Consider the following 14,570-nt stretch of genomic DNA (forward strand, 5'->3'; position numbering starts at 1 on the left):
TGAACGTCAACTTTACAATTGAAGAAAGCTTGGTATTTGGATATTTTTTACTTGTTTATCACAATTTTAGCCAAACATTAATTATTTTTTGTATCTTAATCTTTGTATTTTCAAGAGGCATATTTGGAATCTTAAATTATAGCCCTTGATTGTATAAGGTATGTCTAATCTCACCAATAAAAACCGTGTCCATGGTGACCTTTTGGGAAACCGTTATGTCCGTCCGTCCGTGACGTTCATCCGTCAAGTTAACTTTTTTCTCCTGATACACTGGGCGGTATTTGACGAAACACTAGAGAAATGTTCCTGTTTTATTTTATTAATAAGGTCAAGGAACACAATAATGATTTTAAAACTTAAACTTTAAATATCTCATCTGAAACCGCATGGTCCTGTGGTTTGATATTTAATATGTGTATGTACACTACGTCTTGAGCGATTTCTTCCATCCACCTCACTCCCACCGTGGACAATTTTTCGTGAGCGTGGAAAATCATCGCGATCTGAAGGTGTTTCCATCATGATAGATCGCGTCGACAGTGGCTGAACACCGCGGGCATTATCGGGAAATCGATCTCACGGTGGACCACCATGATCGCGATGGACCACCGCGGCCTCGGTGGTTCGCGGTGAAATACAGGTAAATGTGAATGAACATGTATATTTCGATATAGCAGACCGTATATTTTTGAGTTCTAGAATGTTTTGTTACATTTGTTTGTACATTTGTATGCATTGTAACTTGATTGTTAAATATCGTCGTTACCTTGTATTGTTTACCCTCGTTCCAGAATCATTTGACATGTCGTACGTCGAGCGTGATGTACGTGTACTTTATGTATTGTTTCTACAATTTCTGCGTGAAGATTTACTTGTTGTTTATTTAAAGAATTGTTTGTTAAAATTTCGGAAATACTTACTCGTTTGTACACGTAAAGCTTGACCGACTCCGGACAAACGGCAACAGGACAATCGGCACCCTTTTTAAAGTACCCGATCATAGCTAAATATATGGACAAAATCGTTGCGATAAAAAGTACCAACTCCGTGTATTGTGGTGTTTTCAAATTACATATTGTATACATGTACATATATTTTGTTTGGGAAATAGTGAGGTTGATAGGCCGCGCTTGAAGTAATACATCAGATGCACCGGTTTTAATTTTTAATCGATTCACGCTTGTAATTGATTAAAACAAGCGACGACGGTTAAACGTTTCGTTAACAAAATTGGCAAATTCGGAACATTTAAAAATCGGTGAAACGAAACGTATTTGTAAATTGTGATGACACATAGCGGTAATAACGGGGATAATTAGTTGAAAACGATTACATAAGTATTTAATCAAGCAATGTTCAACGTAATCTAATTGCAGAAAACAAACAGCGTGAAAAACAAAACCAGCCGACAATATTTGCGGCGATTTTCAATAATGACGATTAAATAATAATTTGCGAAAAATAATGAAGATATAACAGTTAACGATAATTGGTAAAGCACGGGGAGATAAAATAAATTGTTAATGGATCACTTCTGTCGGACACTGATTGAGAAAAACGCTCTAGGCCACGATGTCGCACAAGTTAATTGACGCGTGTTTGACAATACACAGGATCGAAAGGTAAAGAAATCGAAATAATACATTCAAAACTACTTCGAAAAATCTTAAAAGTAAACAAATCTACAAATCTAGCTGGTATGTACGGAGAATTAGGACGAAACCCGCTAAACATAATACGCAAATTACAAATATTCCGCTATTGGTTAAAAATACTTAAATCAAGCGATAACAGTATCACAAAAACAATATATTCTGTGATATTTAACGATGCACATCAAAATATCACATACAACCAATGCATTTGGCGTCACACATAAAAAACACTCTTGACGAGCTTGGGTTAAGCAATATATATGGGCGGATCAAACAACTATCATAAATCAAACCGATCAACCATTCATCTACAATACAATTAAACAACGTTTATTAGATAATAACAAACAAAGCTGGTATAGTGAAATAAATAATTCCCCTAGACTCATGAGCTATTGTAGATTTAAAACACTTTTGAGTTAGAACCATATCTTGAATTTATAACAAATAAGAAATACAAAACATCACTTACACGATTTCGATTATCGTCACATAGATTAGAAATCGAAAGAGATCGTTATAATAACATACTACGCGAAAATAGAAAATGTAAGTTTTGCAACGGACACGCTATAGAAAACGAGTATCACTTTCTACTTGTTTGTCCTTTATATAGAGAAATTAGAAAGAAACATTTAAAATCATATTTTCAAAGGTGGCCAACGTTCAATAAATTTGACTTTCTAATGCAGTCGGCAAATAAAAAAGACATAATAAACCTTGCTAAATATATTTTCAATGCTAATGAAATGCGTAATAATATAGACTATCACTTATAATTGTTAACTTCTACAAGACATAGCCATGCTATTTTTAATTTTATTATTTTCATTGAATATGTTTGTATAATTAAAATAATTCTTTATTTTCCTCGTATTACAGTTGATGATATAATTATATTGATTACTGCTGTACTACTGTTTTTTGTAAACTTCTCATATTGAATATTGAATTAATTTATTTTTAACACACACACTGCGTAACTTTCTGTTTTGTGGCAAAAAAGCATTGTATTATGCTTATATGCTAATAAAGATTGTTGCTGTTGTTGTTGTGTACACGGTAATCTCGATACCGATTTTTCCTGCTTGAAGGCCCAATTTGCACGCGTTTAATGCATTTAATATCAACCGTACTTTCGTTTGACAACGGATCGTTTTAATTTCCTGCAACGATATCTATTCATACGACACACGAACACTAAATCCGATCTAAATGAAAAAGACAGTTCCGCTCGGTAAAATATCGTGTATATTTTTTTTATAAACAACTGGTAACAAGATGACCTGTTAATTCTGTTCAGCTCAATAGTCTTTGATATTTGTAAATTGTTAAGAGGTGTTATTAAACCAATTAGCAGATAACGTTAATCAATCCACACTTATGTTATGTCACTATTATTTATTGTGCTGTAACATTGTATGTTCTATGTTATATGAGAAATGGTGCTGAAAATATAATACGATGTAACAATTGGATTACCAAAATACGAGACTTACTTCAAAACACTGGTTTTGTAGATGTTTGGATGTACCCAGAATCAGTAAATGCAAATGTATTTATTCCTATATTTAAAAATAGACTAATTGATATGTACATAGGTTTGTGGCTAAATAATTTAAACGTTAAAAGTTCATTAACTTTATACAAAGAATTGAAACATCGATTTGAACTATATGATTACCTTAACATAATCCAAAACTTTAATTTAAGAAAATATATATCAAAATTAAGACTTTCGTCCCACATGTTAAAAATTGAATCTGGGAGACATACAAATATTCCTAAAAACGAACGCAAATGTAATATATGTAACTCAAATGATATTGAAGACGAATACCATTTTGTAATTGTATGTCCTCTTTATACAGATATAAGAAAAATGTATATTGACAAATTCTATTATAACCGACCTAGTATGCATAAATTTATTCTTTTGTTAACAAATAATAAAACCAAAGTCCTAAATAAACTCGCGATATATTGTAAAAATGCTTTTAAAATGAGAACTGATACATTGAATGCAAACGTTGAGTAATTCGATGGCCTTAGTGCATTTTTAACACCTTTTTATGTACTAGTTTGGTCACTTTCGCATTACTATGCATGTGCTTATTGCTTATATATTGTCAGTTTTGTATATGTAACGATGGACTGTAAATGTTCAAGTTATATGAATAAACTTTCTGTTCTGTTCTGTTCTGTTCTGTATTATGTTTATGCAATACAATTTTGGACTTCGACTTGGTTTGATAACACAGTTTGTTGACGGTATTTATTAATCATCTCTTTCACCAAAGCAATAAGCGGATTAGACGAATTAGTTCAACAAAGTACTGACGGGCTTTTTCGATCGCATTTAATCGGGTGCCGTTTGTACAGGTATACAATTAATTCGGGTGCCTTTTGTCCGGGTATACAATTAAATGGGGTGCCGATTGTCCGGGTCGACAAATTTACAGGGTGCACAAACGAGAAAGCATTTCCGAAATTTTAACAAAAACAAACAATTCTTTAAATAAACAACAAATAAATCTTCACGCAGAAACTGTAGAAACAAAATATAAAGTACATCACGCTCGATATACGACATGTCAAATGATTCTGGAACGAAGGTAAACAATAGAAAATAATGACTATTGTTAACAATCAAGTTACAATGTACTGAGTATACAAATGTACATACCATGTAACAAAACATTCTAGAACTTTGCAAAAATTATACGGTCTGCAATATCGAAATATACATATTCATTCACATTCACCTGTATTTCACAGCGAACCACTGAGGCCGCGGTGGTCCACCGCGATCATGGTGGTCCACCGTGAGATCAATTTCCCGATCACGCAGAGACTGACACCGCAATTCGCCACGGTGAAATCACAGTGTTCAACGGTTTATCGTGGTGAGATAGTAATTGTCCACTCTGGGCTGAATCACGGTGATGCGATGCGGATGGCAGAAATCGCGCAAGACGTAATGTAGGTATGTATGTATTATCGTACGGGGGTCTTCTAAACGTTTATTAAAAAAATACCTTTAATCCCGCTTAAACTTTGAAACTTTACGTAAAAAACGATCATATTTAACCAAATAAATACCTAATTATCCTTACTTCATCTGGGTAGAAAAGTCCACATGTATATTATTTGGGAAGGAAACGTCTTGGGAGGAAACGGTTTAGGATAGAAACGTCCACAGTGAGGAAATGGTTTAGGGTGGAAACGTCAGGTAACCACCAATCGTCTGTCACTTGTGAGGGCACTAGCAAGTGGATTTAGTGTATTTAAGCCAAAGTGCACTCTGAGTTTAATGTGACTTTGCCCTTTTATTAAAACGTCAACTTCCTTTGTGAATCAGGTTTGTTGAAGAAATCAGAAACTCATTTTTAGCATTGAGCGGACTTGTCTTTATTATTTATCATACTGTATTCATATGTCAGTGATCACAGTACGTGGAATTATTTTCTGACAAATTGTTAACACAGTTTAGATACAGATTACCTCTACATGTATCCATCCATAAGGTTTGTTTTCATTCTGAAATTCTTTTTATATTATCTAGTTCTTCATCGTGTCCATGAATGTTTTGCATACATAGCATTATAAAGACCCGGTGGGTCAGTAAATTGGAGTTTGATTATTGCACTTTTTTATTCAATATCAAGTTTTGTCTACTTCAAACATGTTGCTTTCGACTACATCTCCAAATACCAGATGGAACGTTTTAGTTCTAGGTCCGACCATACAGGGTTTCCCAAGTTCATATTTTTTGTTAAAAAAAACATAATTTGATGGTTTTCTGACTAAGTTTGGCACAATTGTCTACTAAAGTTCAATTGGTTGTTGACAGCTCAGGAATTACTTTTAAGTACTGTGGGTATTCATAATTATTCTACAAGTTTCCCGCGGGTACTTCTGGGGTACTTTTTAGTATATTTTCCAAACCCCTGGTACTTTGTAGTATACTTAAATATAACCCGGGTACTTTGAAGTAGTACTTGAGCCAACAATGATTAAACAAGTTTGTCTCAATTGGTTCTTTAGGGCTCATGTAGTACTTTAAGTACTACGGGTACTCTAAAATATGCTACAATTTACCCCGAGTTAGAGGAAATACGCATTAAGACTCCCAGACACACTCTGGGCTACTTTTAAGTATATTTATTATACCCTTGGTACTCTGTAGCATATTTAAGACTAAATGACTGTTAAGTTCTCTGAGTACCCAGGGTACTTTAAGATACTTATTAATATAACATTAGCCAACAAATACCAATCAAGCTCTACTTACAAGTAGGTTTGTCTTCATTTATAACAATAATTAGATACAATGTTATTTACACAATCTAAAATTAATTGATATGTTTTATTTTGCCCCACTCTTATAATTACCGGATGAATACCCATTGTTTGAAAATTGAATGATTTTTGCAATGATGCTTTACAATGAAATGTTAGTTTAAATGAAATGCTCTCTTATTTTATTAGAAACAGTGATTAATCGTTGGTAATAAGGAGTTGATTATGATGTTGACATTTGCTCATATGGAAACGTTTAATTTAAGTCTCATTTCGTCATAGAAGTTAGTTCAGAAACAACAAACTTATTTAGTTTATAAAATTGTTATCATTAGTATAAAATATTTGAAGACAAAGGCTTCATAAATTGGTAAACATTATGGCCAATATATCTTTTAAGAAAACGCTTGATGTCATATTCTTTTTAAATTAGATCTAGCAAGTTTCTTTTAATCTCAGAAGGATAATTATAATTTGTTTGTATGACTTAAATTGTTGTTCACCTAAACAATTACAATTTAGATAATACATACAAAATAAGGCTGTTCATATTTTCATACTAGGTACTATCAAGTTTGTCGCGACCTTTCTACAGGTCTACTTCTGTGAGCAGTCAGAAAGATGCTCCACGGGGTATGTTACGCTTTGCGGCTATGCTGTGTTTATTATCCCCACGCTTTTCGGAGAACAAGTGGGGATTGTGTGGTTAACTCCTGGCCACTTAAAACTTACACATATGGTAGCTATGAGCATATGTGCGACGGTGACGGCGACGGAATTTGATCTGACCCCTGGGTCAAAAGTTATGGGGGTTGAGGTGGGGCGGAGTCAGAGATTTTCCTGCGACCGCGATTCAAAAAAGGCTCATAACTACTGTGTCCCTTCAGAAATTGCTTTCACGTTTGGTATTCATGTGTATCTAGACAATACTTTTCAATGCGCATACTATTATTTACCCCTGTGGCCTTGACCTTCAATTTGAGGTCAGCGTTCAGGTTTCGAAATCTGCGACCGCGATTCGAAAAAAACTACTGTGTTCCTTCAGATATTGCTTTCATATTTGTATGCATGTGTATCTAGACAATACCTTCACATGCGCATACATTTTTGGCTGAGAGACCTGGAAGCTTCACGCTGACACAGAACATAGGATACAGGCATTCGAACAGATAGGTCTTCGTAAAACGTATCCGTATCTCCTAAACAGAGCACAAGACCGATTACGTCCGGAACATTACTGCTCACACGAGCTCTTACTTGCAACCTTCAAACGACGAAAGCGGGCTTGGTTTGAACGAGTTAACAGGCTCAACTCTCTGTGCAAGACTGTTCTCAAGGGCACACGGAGGGAGGTCGGCATTGAGGCAATCAGAAGAAAAGCTTGATGGAAAATGTGAAAGAGCGGTCATTCCTACCCTTGGATGAATTACTCTCAGCAGCAGACAACAGACCTGCAACGAGATTTTCTGTATCATCGTCAGTCATTACCCCCAACAGCTAGATTGGTCAAGGTATGATAATGATGATGACTATGATGATGATGATAATGATGATGATGACGACGATGACGACGATGATGGTGATGATGATGATGATGATGATGATGATGATGATGATGATGATGATGATGATGATGATGATGATGATGATGATGATGATGATGATGATGATAGTTATGACAGGGCTCGACAAATCCACTCGCCCGCTCGTAATTACGAGTAGAAATCGGCTCCGGACGAGTGAATATTCCGGCAGCGCTCGTCCTCTAGTTACAGTGGCATTTCTGGCCGAAAATATTAAAATTTCAAGTTTTCACACATCGTTACCAAACAAAACAACGTTTAATCGGTGATTAAAAATTAACCGGATATTGATTATTGCATACTGCGCTAAAATTGGTCCTGTTCTCGTTAAGCTTCCGAATTTTAATGCTAACGCTACATTAACAAATTCCAGCGTCAAATAAACAGTGCTTTATCCTTTGTCTCAATAAAAAGCGCGCAAAAAATATGAAGACATGTATCGATAGAACGTCACATGGAAAGTATGAGTGTATTTTGTGTTGTATGAAAACATGAGCATCACGTCAGGCGATTTACGGACGTTAATTTATCACATCTTGAAGGAAAAGCTTGTGAACATTCTACATGAAGAAGTCTTTTATTTGTCCAATCATCACGAAATCTACATTTGTGCTTGATATCTTGGATATCTTGAAAATTGAAACCATCAGTTGAAAAAAAAGGTCACCAAAGAGCGGGGCAGATTTATTTTCATGGTAAGAGTAATCCCTTATGAACGCTCTGGAGGTCATCTTCTTAAAGCTGGCTCAATGGTTCACATAATATCTTGGCTGAGTTTGAAACTGGGTCACGTGGGCAGTGTATCTTATAGCGCTTAAGTGAAAACTTGTTTACACTATATAATTCACTTTTTGTCCAATTATCATTTAAACTTGCTTCTTACATTTGTCCCAATGATGTCTTGGCTTGGGTATGTTGAAAAAGGCTGCCACAATGCAGGACAGTTCTCCTTATTTGGATGTAGGGAAACCTTGTGAAAACTCTACATGTAACATTTTTGCCAAGTCATCATGAATCTTGTTCTGAACATGTGTTCTATTGATATGTTGACTGTTCAAAAATTGTAATGGTCTGTTGAAAAATACGGCTGACTTGGGGCGAGACTGTTTTCCTTATATGCCTTTTAAAAAACCTTGCAAACACTCTAAAGGACATATTTACTGCCAAATCTTCATAAAACTTGCTCAGAATATGTGTTATGGGTCAAATTAACTGTAGAAATAATTCAAATTATATTTTGGCTGAGTTTGGTGAAAAGGATTTTCAAAACAGTACAATAGATGATCAAAACAGTTAAGTTTCATTAGATCGCAGGTGAGCAAGTTTCAGGCTTGGGTCGTCGTGGCTTGCTTTTATAAGCATTTTAGACTTCTATATATTCAAGTTTAGTTCACAGAGTTACCAAAAAAATAAAGGATTTTGTTTTCAAAAATAAAATAAAATTAACATGTTCCTGTATCTCTTATTTGCATTAATTTTACAGTAAACTTATATATTTTTCTTGAACCATACATTTATCTATCCATATGTCTTTTTTGTTTATTTGACAGATTCATGTATATTTGTATCACATAATCAATTAATTGATAAATGTGTACATGTATTTGTCTTAATTAACAGTTAACTGTGTTTCCATGTAAAGTTGTATCACCAATATTAAGCTGATGTATCTATGTTTGTATTAATTTTAAAGTAAACTGATACATCGGTATGTGTTTTGCTTTAAAACATATCTGATATGTACATATTTATATTTGTATATTTTAACAGATAGTCTTTTTCCAATGCATCGTGTTGGTGCATTGACAGGAGTTCCATTCCAGATGTGCAAACAGTTGTCATCGTTACAAACTCACAGACACATTTGCAGCAGTGATATACGGCATCTCTCTGACTTTTACCTTTCTAGATATGAATATGACTTCAATATTGAGCAATCTTTCCTAGATGAGCATCCTTACTCCTTGAAGCAAGACAGCATGTAATGGTAACGTTATTTGCACCAGTGATATAATGTTATATCATGAGGCAGATGTGCATTTGTTGAGGAATGACACAAATGGATGTTTACGTATACCGGCACAAATCCTTTTTAAAGTTGGTAAATCGACTTGAACTATGAATATAGTTTTATTGCTGATGTATTTTAAACTGATTTATCTTTCAGTCAAATGTTATATATATGATTGTGTTACCTGTATCATATTTTACTCCTTGTTTTGTAATGGTCATCATGTTTTGCATAAGACATTTAGTAAATACTCTCATGAGGAAACTTAACTTGATAACATAAAAGTAGTGCAAAGAAAAAACAGAGACCCATTCGATATCTAATGCGTGTGTTTAAAGGGGCCTTTGCACAGTTTTTGGCATGTATTGAAGTTTGTCTTGTATTGCTTTATATTGAAAAATGTAAAAATTGGATCTAAAAAGCTCCAGTAAAAAACAAGAATAAAATTAGAGAAAGAAAAAAAGTAACCCTCAATTGGACTCGAGCACAGACCCCAGGAGTAAAATTCCATCGCTTAGACCACTCGGCCATCCGTGCTCATAAAATGAGCGTTGTATTTTATACTTATATAAGCAATCCTATAGTATATCCAATAGTAACCCAAAATATAACCACAACAAAAGAAATCTACAAATTATTCAAACTTTTCACGTTGCAACGCTTTATAATTTTCAGGTTTTTAAATCGTCAAAAGATGCAGATAATGGATATTTAAGAGCAAGGTAAATGTTCAGTATTACTTTTTCCCTCACAAATATCTTTTTTTTCTTTTTTATTCCATATAAAACATATAGTGTAAACATGTGCATTACCAAGAATAAAATGATATCCTGCAGCTATAATAATGTCAAACATATAATACAAGAGATGCTAGTATTTTTATATTTTTGACCTTGTGTTTTTCTTTAGATTTAAAAGTTGTTGGTTTGTGGGTATTTTGCTTTGTTTGTTTGTGATAGATTGTTGTTTTTTTGTTGTTGTTTTTTTAAATCTTAACTCAAACGAAAATTTACGAACCTAAAACATTTTTCTTTAATTTTGTCAATTTACCAAAACGTGAAAAGGCCCCTTTAACAGTGTATAATAGTAAGACTGTGTTAAGTTGATCTGATGAGTCCCAGCTGAAGTCTATTTTCCTATTTAACAAAGAAACTAACTTACATGAAGACACCTTTATTATCTATGTTATATACACTTAACAAGTATTAGTTTATATTGATATTTTAATCAATATAAACAAATAATTGTAAAAAAAATACGGTATTTTAGAACTTTTCTTTTTTCGTCAATCGCGGTTGACGGTCCCTTTAATTTACTCAAAATCGGATGAAAAAAATATAAAGTAAGAGATAAAAAAAATCATAATGACGCGGACGAAGATGTAAATAACGCTTGATAACAGTAGCACATATATCATATTTAATTACATTTAAAGACTTAGCAACACAATCGGAAGTGAGGTTCCATACAGTGGTCCGGGTTTAAATGTGTTCGGGTGGGTCATCGTCCTTACAGGTAAAGCTCGCATATACGGATCTAAACTTCTAGACCGGATGGGATGATACAAGCACGTAGCGAAAAGGTTTCGGTGCATGTGATCGCAATGGTTGGGCCTTGTTTATTAACTGTTATCGACATTTATGACTAACTCACCGAAGTATAATTCAGCGCCTGCATTTAAGAAAATAAGTTCGCCTGTAAGTCAATTGTTTGCGCAATGGTCTGTATGCAGTACCAAGATTTTGGCAATAACTGCGAGTAAAATGTTGATTCAATCCATTGTTGTTGTTTTTTTTTTCGTTCAAATTTGGATTGGGTAGAGGGCCCCTTCCAATTTTTTTTTTATTCAATTGAAGGTTCCCAAAAAAGAAAAAAAAAAGAAAAACATGTCATTCATTTCCAAATCCAGTTCTGTAAGTTTCACCGTAGAAAATATAATATTAAAATCACATTTATTATCATTTTTTAAATTATTTAAGTACATAAGTATGTGTAAGCATTAAATCAACAACATTAATTTCCCAATTTTACACACACTTCAATCCTGCAGTTGTAAAATAAACGCATTTAAAAAATAAAATCATAAAAAACGCAAAGGTTAGGAATCTTATGTCATCTTGCGTAGTCTTTTTCAATATTCCCCAGTGTTTGCTCTAGAAGCATACAACTACTACCACTGTTGCTGCTACTACTACTATGAAAACTTCTACCACTACTAAAATAATTATTAAATTGTACTTATCGGTTTATAAATGTTGATGACATAAATTAAATGGTTAGTTTTATATTGAAATAAGGCAAGGGGATGAATTTTAATTTAGCATAAGAGTGATTACAACAGTCTGTATTTAACTTTTAACAAGTAGCATCCATCAAAATACAATTATTGGCTGTTTTGGCGATTGCTTTCATATTTCTTTTTTTTATTTTTATAAATGCACATGTAATCTAATTGTATAACGAACATAACATATTTTGATGTAATGTAGCTGATTTGATACTTGAAACAAGTGCTGTAATTGTAAGTGCTTTATGTCGCCGATTTATCTTTTACAAAAAAGTGTTATATTGACAGTCAAATATGAAAAAAACAGACAAGTTGTATTTGTTTGCTGAAAAACAGATATCTTAATATCCCCTCTTGACTACTTTGATTGCAATCAATATACAGGTAGTTATGCTGTGCACACATACAATTTAACAATGGACACATATTCCATCTCAAGACTTCATCATAAAGTCTTTTATTCGTGTAAGAATTGTCATTCCCTTTTCTTTTTTTTTTATTATATCATTTATAAAGTTACACAATAAACAATAAACTTAGGCAATAATCTTACCGAGGGCAAATACTTCAAAACCATTAAACAGAGTGTTATATTTTTTGCACTCTGCACTAACACTCTGTTTTACATCTATTTGTTTTCATCTAAGCATCTTCAATTATAATGGAATTATAGAGTGAACATGGAAATAACAATTTAAGAATTAAACAAAGAGTTATGTAACTTATAATTTACACTTTCTCTCGAAGCCTTGTAACAATATAAGAAGTTTCATTTCATACCGTTCTATACTGTTCGACTTATCATACTTTGCACAAGACAATTACAGCAAACATTTTTTTCTGCATAAAATCGGCAAAGGAAAAAATATAAATAACATTTAGTCGACTATCATAACACGATACAATGTGTTTGCTCACCGTAACCTGTAGAATATCGCATTAGAACAATAAACAAATACGAGTTTATCAACTAACAACACACATTTTTTTTGTCTTTTTGTGCACACCAAACACTAATATAATCGTTATGTTTGAATGTTTATTTCAATCGTGTACGATGATTCGTCCTTCACATTACGATATTTATCCAACTTTTGGTTCCGCGCCTCAGAGTTACCGAAAAACTGAAACCGAGAACCGTATTTACCTTGAGCGTCTAATCGACATGGAGCTTGACTCGAAATTGCCGATAGACAAAATTCCCGATTTACAACGATTTCGACGTTATAACGCAAACAAAAGGACACATCTGTGTTGGAAGTTGATAAACTCTTATTTGTTTATTGTACTTATGCGGATAATGTTCGGTAGCTGGGGAATTTTGATACGTTTACTCATGTAAAAATCGGCACTGAGCGTTCGGTCAGATCGGAGCCGACCTAGCATTTCTACGAGTTCGATTAGTTTTTCTTGTAGTTTATGTTGGCAAGTAGCCGTTTGTTGTCATTTTTCGTCACGAGGCATCCTTTCCCAACAAAATGGTTTATAGTTTACGCAAATCGACTGCCATTTAGGAACTTAATGGCTTAAAAATGTTGATGTAGGTGATATTCCTGTGTCAAGAGATTCCTACCTTGTTTATGTACATTACATCAGTTTTTTATTATTTTTTAAATGAAAATGTTTTATGACTAATTGAAAGTGTTAAAGTGACTTTGCCACGCGCCCAATACCTGTGTAACGAACAAGGCTTTCGTAGTGACGCTACAAGCTTGTACATATTAACGGACTCTCAGAGCTTTTGATAATTTTTGCAATGGCGGCTCTGGGAGTCATTGACTCCATATTTGCATTTAATATTCAACATTCAGCTTCATAACCCAAAGGGTTGCTGAAACTTGCCATGCGTTGTCTATTATCCTAATTTGAAAATTTGTATCATCACCGCACGGGTAAAAGAACAATGATATTGAAAAAACTTATATACATGTACCTGTCTAAAGCACAAACTCATCCAAATGGTTCCATTAAAGCAAGAAATAATTGTTTACTTATTTTTTCGTACGCCCCATCTAACATATTGGAAAACTGTTGTAATATTCAAGTGTCACTATCGGTTAGGTTGCAGTACACCAATCTTTTTGACATCTTTATGTTCGATGTAGAATAAATTGATAACGATGATGAATATTAACACTGTTTCAAATTTCAAAATAACAATTCAAAGGATAACGTCTGTAGGCTGCCATACATGTAATTTAATCTGTTTTAAAAGTTAATTCATCGCTTTCCTTAATTGGTTATTGTTTATGAAGGGGTGTATATGGACTTCCAGAGCCATCTTAGCAAAAATTATCAAAGGAGTTTATATGGACTTATATTCACACCTTCATAAACACAATCGCAATTCTGCGCGGAGACTGTTGCACATCACTAAACAGACGTTGTTTGTTACCAATTAAAGAAAGCGATGAATAAATTTCAAAAACACATAAAATTTACCTGAATGGCAGCCTACAGACGTTATTCTTCGCATGCAACCTAAAACACACGACACTGTTTCAACACACTATTCTTATATATATTAGTAAGCTATTGTGATGCAAGTATATATACACTTGAAATTAAATCCATTTTCATTTGCATCTGGGGCTCACTTGGTCCATTTTAACAATCAAGGTCACTGTTTGTAAATATAGAAAAAGAGTTTCAAGTCATATCCGCGGTTTATGCGTCACTTTGGCATTTTTGCAAACTAGACAAATACACAAATTACTTGATAGGTAACAAAA

This window comes from Dreissena polymorpha, chromosome 13 (genome assembly GCF_020536995.1).
Source record: "Dreissena polymorpha isolate Duluth1 chromosome 13, UMN_Dpol_1.0, whole genome shotgun sequence".
Classification (NCBI taxonomy): Eukaryota; Metazoa; Mollusca; class Bivalvia; order Myida; family Dreissenidae; genus Dreissena; species Dreissena polymorpha.